This window comes from Gouania willdenowi, chromosome 15, assembly GCF_900634775.1.
Source record: "Gouania willdenowi chromosome 15, fGouWil2.1, whole genome shotgun sequence".
NCBI lineage: Eukaryota > Metazoa > Chordata > Actinopteri > Blenniiformes > Gobiesocidae > Gouania > Gouania willdenowi.
The window spans coordinates 25278000-25289417 of NC_041058.1; positions in this window are offsets into that span (position 1 = coordinate 25278000).

Sequence of the window (11418 nt, forward strand, 5' to 3'; positions counted from 1 at the left end):
ATGTTTAATTAGATATAATTGACAGTTTCTATAGAATTTCCATACCAATCAAAATTACAGTCAATTATTTGACCTCAATTACAACTCATTTCTGAATGCAACAACAACAGATTTTTTTCAATTACAATTCCAATTACTTCATAATTGTGAATAATTATAAATGACAGAATTCCAATTATAATTGAGTTCAAACCATTAGGTCACATTCTGGGACTGGTCGTGTACATATTTATCAAGTTTTCCCATGACTTTGACTCAATGCTATAACGGTGGGCTGACGTGTCTGCTGCATCAGCTTCTGTCTCCCATTTATTTATTAAATTTCAGTCTTAACAGAAGTGTGGCAGAAATATAAAAAGTGGTTTATTATTGATGGAAATCCTTAATAAATAATGAGTGAGAAATCTAGCGTGAGTGAAATAAAGAAATAGTTTTCAGACATAATTTGTCATTATTTTCTAACATGAATATCCAGCAAATTGGTTTTTATCAAATGTCATTTTCGATATCAGTTATATAGTAACCTACAATATGTAGCGTATATTAACAACTGTTTAGGCTGCAGGGGAGGAAGTGGTGGCTATGCTCTGTTGTTTTCTCTTTAAGTGACAGTTTTTCCAAAGTTTCCCGCTGTCCTCGGGCCCCAAACCCCTGCTGTTATCTCAGGAGAGGCCGTGTGTGCAGGATAGCTGAGTCACTTTTGATGGGAGGCTGCTGCCTTATCTCCTACGAAGCACAACATTCAGGCAGTTGCTCGCAAAAGGAAGAACTCTGGCCAGGAGTGCTGTGGCCTGCTGCGTCTTAACACCCAGAATGTGGAATAAAGCAGCACTGCTCAAACTTTTACAGAACCGTACAGTTCTGTGCTGCTGCTTTGTTGCCTGCTCATAAGGATGACACCTAAGACCACACAGAAGGAATCTTGGGATGAAAGCATGACTCAGCTCTAACATGGTGCACGTTCTGGTGTCTGTGATCTTCAGTGAGCATGAGAGATAACGTCCCATTCAGTGAAGCAGCAGCTCCCACACACTGAGGGAAAAGGTTAAGGTTTTATAAATGTTCCTGTAACAGAGGGGTCAACGTTCGTAAATGTTAATGTTGAAACTAACTTAAAATATTCAAATTCTGCAGTCTTTAAAAACCTACTCACCTCGTAGAGCCATGTCTCACTAATTAATACCACAACCGTGCAAGTCTGAAAACATCACCAGGTAATGTAGCAGGTTGAGCAGCGAACAATGGGCTCCGGATGGTTCTTATTTCATGGATCTTTAAGCAGTATTCACTGTTTCACATCTGGAAGCTTGTGCAGCATGTAACCCTTAATTGGATTCAACACCTTAATAAGTCAAAGACGTTCAACACTGATAATCGCATTAAATAGTCCAATTTATCTAAAAGGCAATTGCAAACTGAAAAACTCTCTTTCTTTAGGAATGCATTATGCTATGAGGATGTCAGAGTAAATTAAATTCCCCTCTGCACACTAAAGCATCAATTTCCTTATGGTAATTATCTGCTGGAATAGACGTGTCACTAGAAGGAGTCAGGCATGCTTGACATTTAGCCTTTTTATGGAGAGGCGATGAGTAAAAATTAAGATGAGGAGAAGGAAATTAATCTCAGGCCCAGGCAGGCATAGAGAGATCCAGGAGGATAGTAGCTGAATCAATCATGATGTTTGTGAGCCTGTTTTGAAAAGAAGCCCATGATAAGATTCAGATTCAGAGCACAGGCTGGGTTGCACCATTAGGACTGCACCATTCTTTTTTTAGGATGGTTATTAATGGGAGCATATTGATGCCAAAATTTCTCTTTTTCCCCTCTCTATATTAAATATGTAATGCAAGAATAAACCCAGAAAAAGGCCAAAAACATATGGCTCAGTACATTTCAGCCTACATTTAAATTTTTGATCAAACAACTAATGGGGGAACTTTACAATCATAGAGCTCTGAGCCTATGTACATCTAAAAATGCTAAAATAATGCAATGGCATCCCTTGTTTTAAAATTGAATGCATCAGGAGGTCTAATGATATTTTAAGATTTTAAAGCATCATTTAATGCATAATTTATTTCAATTCAATTTCAATTCAACTTTATTTATATAGCGCAAATTACAACAAAGTCATCTCAAAGCGCTGAACAAAAAAAAAAACTCCATAGTAAGAAAGAAAGAACCCAACAAGATCCACATGAACAAGAGTTTAGCGACAGTGGGAAGAAAAACAAGGTTCCGTCTTGTGCTGGTCACATGTAATGATATATGGGGTGGACATCACTGTAAATGGTGTGAAGCAGTGTGATCAGTATGATGGGTTATGCAACGAGGGACAGACGTGGGGGGGTTGTCTACAACCCGGCACAACTGTATCTGACTGGACATCATCCCATTGCAGTCCATTAGAACTGTGTAAATGGTGGATCATGTTTAGTTCTTAGTTCCTATTTTTAGGTTTAGGGCTTTTTTCCTAGTGGTTAGATTAACGCTATTATAAGGTACACACTTCTGCAAATAAGTAGGTTTTGAGTTTACTTTTAAAGTTGGAGAGAGTAGCAGTCTCCCATACTAAGACTGGGAGCTGGTTCCAAAGACGAGGAGCCTGGTAGCTGAATGCTCTCCTCCTCTTCTACTTCTTGACACTTTAGGAACTTCCAGAAGACCAGCAGACTGAGAACATAGTGTTCTGCCCAGATGATATGGCACTAACAGGTCTTTAAAATATACAGGATTTTGATCATGTAGAGCTTTGTAGGCTAACAGGAGGATTTTAAACTCTATTTTAGATTTTACAGGAAGCCAACACTGGAGAAATATGCTCTCTCCTGTTAGACATTAGATATATCACAGTATCAGACATGCATTGCAAAGAAGACACAATGAACTCTACAAAAATACTGTTCTAACTGTATGAGTTATGGATTACATTTTACACTAGAAGCTCATTTAATCAGTGATGGTAATGAACTTTTTTTGGCTCAAGTACCCCCTCTCTCTTATTTCTGAAACCAAGAACCAGTACAGTTTTTCTTAGAAAACTATTTAAAAACAACTATAGAGCATAATGATGGAATGAATGAGTGATAACACACATTTTTATGAATCTCATTTTGTAAATAAGTGAAAAGAAACAGTATCACGTGCAGTGGTTCCCAACCTTTTTTGGATTGTGACCTCATTAAGATATCAAAAATTTCTGGCAACCCCAAATGATTTTTTTTCTAGAATTCATTTCTGATCATGTTTCAGCTCAGATATATATAATTTTGCTTACTTCATTTTAGTTGAACTAGATCACAAAGTAAAATTATAGAAATACAGTTGTTTAAGATTGTGTGTTGTTTTAAATTTAAAAAAAGAATAATGATAAAAAAAATAATCAATAATCAATCTTAATTTTTCAGAAATTGCAGGTGACCCCAAATGAGGTCCTTTCCCCAAGATTTAAAAACACTGATTTAGTGGCTCCTGAATAGATTTATTTATATAGCTTTTATCATTTTCGGTCATATCACACCTGGAGTGTGACCAAGACTGACACTTTATTTGTTAATTTTTCACTCTGTCTCTCTAGCACCCCCTGTAGTGCCATTTCAGAAACAGTGCACTGAAGCACAAGGGGATTTATTTTCAGTGTACCGCAATATTAAATTTGTGCTACATATCTCAAACACAAGACAAGCAAAATGCTTCACAGAACATATTATAAGTGCATGTTGTACATCTGTTACTATAATAAATACTGTATTACAAAAGCAGGACTAAAACAAAAATGTGCTTATGACACAGGGCGAACATCTAAAAGCTGTTAAGCCTGCTGCTGCTTTTATTCTGATGACCACCTTCCTCAGTGGGTAATCTGTGCCACCTTTACCCCTGCTACCTGCTCAGATGTGTCTCATCTTCGCATTACCTCTCCCTGTATTTCGGCACTCCCTCTGCCACCACTCAGTTGCCAGATTGTCTGTGTTGCCCATGACCAGCATTCCAGTGTTTTTCCTTGTATCCAGATTGATCCTGCCGTGTATGACCCCTGCCTTGTTTCATGGATTCCGCCCTCTGCTCACCTGCGTATAAATCTTGCTGTACTGGAACTGTGGTTTGGATTACACATTTAAATAATGTTCCTGAGTCTGCTATTGGGTCCAGCATTCTGACTTCCTCCTCACAAAACAATCTAGCCGGTATTGACTATGCAAACTTTGGCTCAGGTCAGCTTCAGATTGAGACCCCTAGCAGGAGGTATCTGGAAGAACTGTAGAGACAGCAGACGCAATTTAGCTTCATCTTGACCAGCCAGATGCACCACCTCTTAGCCCAAGTACGCCAATACGGAGCCTGGCCCTTGCCACTCAAGCATTGATTCCCAGCGCTGAGTTACCTCTCCATCTTTTTCAGCTGAACAACTTCTCTGGTGAACCTGGAAGATACCCGCCCTTCCTTGTGCAGTGCGGACTACATTATGAACTGAGTGACTTACCTGATGATCAGAGTTGCAGTGTGCGCTACTTCTGAGTAGGTCACTCACTTTAGCCTTTTACTTCCATGCTATCCAGGGTGTTTGACTCCTCCTCCTCGGCCCTGAGACAGCCAGAGCTCTCATGAGGCTAAAACAAGTTAATTGCTCAGTTGGGGATTGGAGTTGTGCACCCTCCCCATTGATAGCAGCGCCTCCCTTCGCTTTCGGACATGGCCTCTTTAACGAGATTAAGAACCAGGTTTATGAGCAGTCTATGAATCTGGATACCCTCATTGAACTATCCATTAAGGTGGACAACCGTTTGAGAGGGAGAACATTGCCGAACAACCACTCCCAGTGCTCCTCAAGCTTTTCAGCGTCTTGTCTGAACTGATTAAAAACTTCCAGATCCACCCCCTGCTTCTGAGGAACCCTTGCAACTGGTCCAGGCTCTCCCCAGATGAACACAAATGGCACCCAAGCATCTCTGTATTTACTGTGAGAAAGCAGACAACTTTCTCATGAATTGTACACGTTCGGGGCATTCCTTGATCACCGTTTGGTGAGAAAAGGGTGAGTTGCACTACCTTTTGCAGTGTTTCTTCTCATCCCTCCACAAAACTAGAGATCCTGCTCCAAGATTATGTTTTTGTTCCAAGGCTGTTGTAGTCTCTGGGCGGATGAGAGTTACATGGACTGTGACTTGGCAAGGATTGAGTACTCTCTACTCCCGGAGCCTCAAGAAACCAGGGCCCTGGATGATAGATAATTCTGTCGAATCACTAATCAAACTCAGCCCTTGGAGGGCAGAATGCAATTTTTTCTGTTCTGATCTTTATCTAACACATTGGTTTTTGGCCTCTTGTGACTCACCCAGCACAACCCTACTTCGACTGATCTACAGAAGACATCACATAGTTGGGGATCGCAGTACCAGTCCACCTGTCTCGCAGCGCATCCCACAGACTCTCCTACCATGACCTCAATGAGTTTTTCTCCAAGGCCCGGGCCACATCTCTCCTTCCTTGTTGGGAGTACGACTGCGGCATTGACCTGATTCCTGGCTCTACTCTTCCTCCCTCTTCTCCCTGTCAGCTTCTGAGTGCCATGCAAACGATGGCTACATCATTTCTTCCCTTTCCTTTATTTTCTCACCTTGTCTGCGCATGCTGTTGGAGGTCAACACTACATGAAGTTCAATCTTTTTACAACAGCAATACATGTGGTTTTTATTGCAATTAGATAAATTAATTTATTTTATTGCATAATTGTGACCATTACCAGCCCTCCATAAGGAAGGGTAAGAAACAATTTATTAAAGGGAGAGTATAAAAAGAGAGGGCAGTGTTACACCTTGGTGAGGGGGAAGGGAACAGAGAAGAGGGAACCAGGGTAGGAAAATGGAACTGGTGGGGAAAAGTCTACTGTTTTAAGGTGAGAGTGAAATGTGATGTTATAGTTCTGCATATTGTGCTTAAGCATCAGTTCTTTTTTTAAGGCTAGGATCATCCGTCCCTCCCAATTGCCTGCTGAGGCAGACTTCTTCTTTGTGAGAAAGAAGGATGGTTCTCTCTGCTCCTGTATTGATTACGTGGCCTGAATGACATTGCCACAAAGAACAGGTACCCCCTCCCATTGATAAACTCTGCCTGCAATCAATTACAGAGGCCGGGATCTACACCAAACTGGATATCTGGAATGCTTACCAAATGGTATGGAGTCGGGAAGGGGATGAATGGAAGACTCCTTTGAGAGACTCAACACGGCCTTCACCACAGCGCCCATCCTTCTTCACCCAGAGCCAGACCGTCAGTTTATTGTGGCAGTAGACGCTTCTGACATTGAGTTCAGAGAAGAATTATGACGTGGGGAACAAGGAGCTCTCAGCCGTTAAAGTGGCCCTGGAGGTGTGGCGTCACTGGCTGGAGGGGACTTGGCATCCATTCCTTGTATGGATGCATCAGAAGAATCTGAAGTTCATCAAAAAGGCAAAGAGGTTTGGTCCTTGCCAGGCTTGGGGGGCATTATTCTGACTTCTTCCTCACAAAAGCAGCTACTGTGATCTTAAGTAAATATTGTAACATTAATGAAAAAATTTAAGTTTAAATGAAATTACATTTTAACTCCAGAGTCATTTCCTGTCATTTCAACACATTTTCAGGAAAACCCAGGCACTTTGGCCTCAAAAAATTTTGAAATGTTTACTAATTGTTCTTTAATTATTCAATTAACACACTGTAAAGTTTTAGTTTGATTGGATGAATACTGTTTGAGATATTACCAATTTAGTGAGGGGGGTATGTGTTGATTTTTGCACGTCCTTATTTTTCTTCCATTTTCAGCCTCCAATATCTCAGGAACCACACCACAAAGGAAATTGAAATTTGGCATTGCATTACAGCTCCATCTACTCTCTCCTCAAAATTGGAAAAAAAGTTTGTTGAGGTTTCGGCCTCAAACAGGCAAGCTATAATGGCCTCATGTAAAGGATTTTCAGTATTTGCGAGTGGTGAAATAACCCAAAGTTGGGGTCTGAAATAAAAATGAAGACGTTACATTTTGGCAGTTTCCTATGTGATGTAGTTCCAGATATATGTGCAAAATGTGCAGTGTGCCCATTTAATAACCAAAGAACAATTGGTAAAATTTTAATAACAAAAAAAATTAGGCCGAAGTGCATGGGCCATTTTGCTGAAATTACATTGGAACAACCCTCCACATTATATGCTGTTTCTGTAGGAGGTTCTCTGTGTTTATAATCACTTCATTTGGCTGAAAACAAGTCAAACCAGAGCACTCGGGGAGCACAAAACTCCCCAAATCTCCTCTTGCTAGATATTGGCAGTTGTCTGGATCAGTGATCCTGATCATGGTACCATAAGAAACAATTAACCTAACGGTCTTGTTTTTGGGTGGTGTGAGTAAACCAAACCAGAGTACCTGGAGAAAACTCACAAAAGCATGGGGAGAACATGTGAACTCACCACAGAAATAACTGGTGTCACTCCAGGGATTGGACCCAGAACCTTCTTGTTGTGAGGCAGATGTACTGATCACTCCACTATGTGTGCCCCAGTCTCATGGGTTTGGCAGGGGTCAAGACACACACAGTACAGCAAATTTATTACGTGTTATACAAAATAAATTTCCATGATGATCTGGTTTATTAAAAGAGACATTACAATAATGTTAAATCTACCAAGGCTTACATATATGTGTGAATAAAACATATACCTGCTTTTGAATATATTATATTTTGTAGGGTTCCATAAATACACTGATGAAGCTTCAATAATAATCACTGCTTTAAACCAGTGTTTCTCAAATGGTGGTACGTGTACCCTTGTTACCCCTTGTTGTGTACCCTTCGTGATGGCACTATTAACAAATGAAATAATTAAAAACATGGGGTTTTAATGTTTATTTTTAGTTAAAAATGATAAACATTATGATGGAATTTTTCTGGATTATTTAGAACATGCACTGAAAATTCAAGGCTCAGTCTTGGTCCCACACCAGGTGGGAGATGACCGGAAATGATAAAAACTATTGAAATAAATCTATTCAGGAGGCACTAAATACTGTTTCATTCTACTTATTTACAAAATGAGATTCTTTAAAATGTGTTATCACACATTAATTCCATTATAATGCACTATAGTTGTTTATTCATAGAATTCTGAGCAAAATGTAGTCGGACAAAGGGAGTACATGGATTCAGAAATGAGAGAAAGGGGGTAATTGAGCCAAAAAAAAAAAACAGTTTGAGAACCCCTGCTCTAAACTATTAAAAAGAAAATAAACTGGTAGGTTACCCCACAGTGACACCTGCTGGAGGTAACAGAAGCAGCACCTTAGTACAGACTGACGATAATCCAGTCAACTATTAGCAGACAGGAATAACGGGATCTGATGGGCAATAGTTACTGGGTGTAGGATCATAGTGGAAATCTGCTGTTCCTGTGCTTAGTTAAGAATGTAATGAAGGTGTAACGTGATGAGGAGGAGGAGTGTTGTTGGTGAGACTCAGTTTGCACTTGGATGGCCTGTTGTGTTTGGTGATGCTTGCAGGTAAAGTAAGGGAATACTTTGGGTAATCACTTAGTGAGATCTACTCAGTCTGACTGCACTGACCACTCTCAGTGTTTATATTCCATCATCTGATGCACAGCTCCTCACTGAGCACAAAGCCCTGCCTTTATTATTATTATTATTATTATTATTATTATTATTATTATTATTATTATTATTATTATTATTATTATTCCATATATATTTCAATTACATTTAATAAATTAATGACATGACAAACAAGTTTACATCGCCAAAGCAAGTGTGACATAGAACGGTGTACACACAAAAACAATATAATATAATATAATATAATATAATATAATATAATATAATATAATATAATATAATATAATATAATATAATATAATATATCCATCCATTTATCCATCTTCTCCCGCTTAGCCGTTTCCGGGTCGCGGGGGCAGCATCCTCAGTAGGGAGGCCCAGACTTCCCTCTCCCCGGCCACTTCCTCCAGCTCTTTTGGGGGGACCCCGAGACGTTCCCAGGCCAGCCGAGAGACATAGTCTCACCAGCGTGTCCTGGGTCTTCCCCGGGGCCTCCTTCCGGAGGGACGTGCCCTGAACGCCTCACTAGGGAGGCGTTCAGGGGGCATCCTAATTAGGTGCCCGAGCCACCTCATCTGGCTCTTCTCGATGCGGAGGAGCAGCGACTCTACTTTGAGCCCCTCCCGAATGACTGAGCTTCTCACCCTATCTCTAAGGGAGAGCCCAGCCACCCTACGGAGGAAACTCATTTCGGCCGCTTGTACCCGTGATCTTGTTCTTTCGGTCATGACCCAAAGTTCATGACCATAGGTGAGGGTTGGAACGTAGACCGACCTGTAAATCGAGAGCTTTGCTTTTTGGCTCAGCTCCCTCTTTACAATGACGGACCGGTGCAGACTCTGCATCACTGCAGACGCCGCACCAATCCGCCTGTCGATCTCTCGCTCCATCCTTCCCTCACTCGTGAACAAGACCCCGAGGTACTTGAACTCCTCCACCTGGGGCAGAACCTCATCTCCAACCCGGAGAAGGCACTCCACCTTTTTCCGGTCGAGAACCATGGACTCGGATTTGGAGGTGCTGATTCTCATTCCGGCCGCTTCACACTCGGCTGCGAACCGATCCAGTGAGAGTTGAAGGTCACGGTATGTTGGAGCCAACAGGACCACATCATCTGCAAAAAGCAGTGATGCAATACTGAGGCCCCCGAACCGGACCCCCTCAACGCCCTGACTGCGCCTAGAAATTCTGTCCATAAAAGTTATGAACAGAATCGGTGACAAAGGGCAGCCCTGGCGGAGTCCAACCCTCACCGGAAATGATTTCGACTTACTGCCGGCAATGCGGACGAGACTCTGACTCCGGTCATACAGGGAACGAACAGCTCCTATCAGGAGGTTCGATACCCCATACTCCCGGAGGACCCCCCACAGGAATCCCCGAGGGACACAGTCAAATGCCTTTTCCAGGTCCACAAAACACATGTGGACTGGTTGGGCAAATTCCCATTTGCCCAACCAGTCCCAGAGGCACGGGCCATGTTCCGTGCCTCTGTTGCTGAGGCGGCTGATCGGTGCTGTGGCTGCAAGGTAGTCGGTGCCTGTCGTGGCGACAATACCCGAACCCATTGGTGGTAGCAAAGGCAAAAGCCCGGACATGGGAGGAGTTTGGTGAGGCCATGGAGAACGACTTCCGGACGGCTTCGAAGAGATTCTGGAACACCATCCGGCGTCTCAGGAGGGGGAAGCAGTGCACCGTCAACACTATGTATGGTGCGGATGGTGCGCTGCTGACCTTGACTCGAGACGTTGTGGATCGGTGGGGGGAATACTTCGAAGACCTCCTCAATCCCACCGACACGCCTTCCAATCAGGAAGCAGGGCCCAGGGACCCGAGAGTGGGCTCTCCTATCTCTGGGGCTGAGGTTGCCGAGGTGGTTAAAAAGCTCCTCGGTGGCAGGGCTCCGGGGGTGGATGAGATCCGCCCAGAGTTCCTCAAGGCCCTGGATGTTGTGGGGCTGTCATGGCTGACACAACTCTGCAACATCGCATGGACATCGGGGGCAGTGCCTCTGGATTGGCAGACTGGGGTGGTGGTCCCTCTTCTTAGGGTGTGTTCCAATTATAGAGGGATCACACTCCTCAGCCTCCCCAGTAAGGTCTATTCAGGGGTACTGGAGAGGAGGGTCCGCCAGATAGTTGAACCTCGGATTCAGGAGGAGCAATGTGGTTTTCGTCCTGGCCGTGGAACTGTGGACCAGCTCTACACCCTCAGCAGGGTCCTTGAGGGGTCATGGAAATAATATAATATAATATAATATAATATAATATAATATAATATAATATAATATAATAAAAATAAACAAAATTTACAATCAACTTATGTGTTATAAAATGGGAAAAGGTTATGTATAGAGTTATATGCGTCCGGTTATATTAGTACATACATACATACATACATACATACATACATACATACATGTACACAAACACTTACAGTACATATGTATATATACATACATGCATGGGCAGACTATTTATGTATACATAAATATAGTGAGACTATATATTTCTCTATCTCTCTGGATGAACGTTTGTGCTCAACCCGCCCCGCAGGGATTAGCCGGTGTACTGTGGGCACTAGTCAGCTGAGCATTGTGGGAAATGTAGTAGAGTAAAAATAACATTTAGGCAGAAACGGGCTTCACCATTGCTTTTTCTTTTATAAACTACTGTTATAGATAACTTAAAAGTTTTTTTGTAATACAAATTTGATGTTAAACTGTAGGGAAAGAGATTTTAACCCTTGTCTGTGATATATTTGGATGACTAAACTACATTACCCACAGCTTAGTCAGTGTTAGTTCTGTCGAC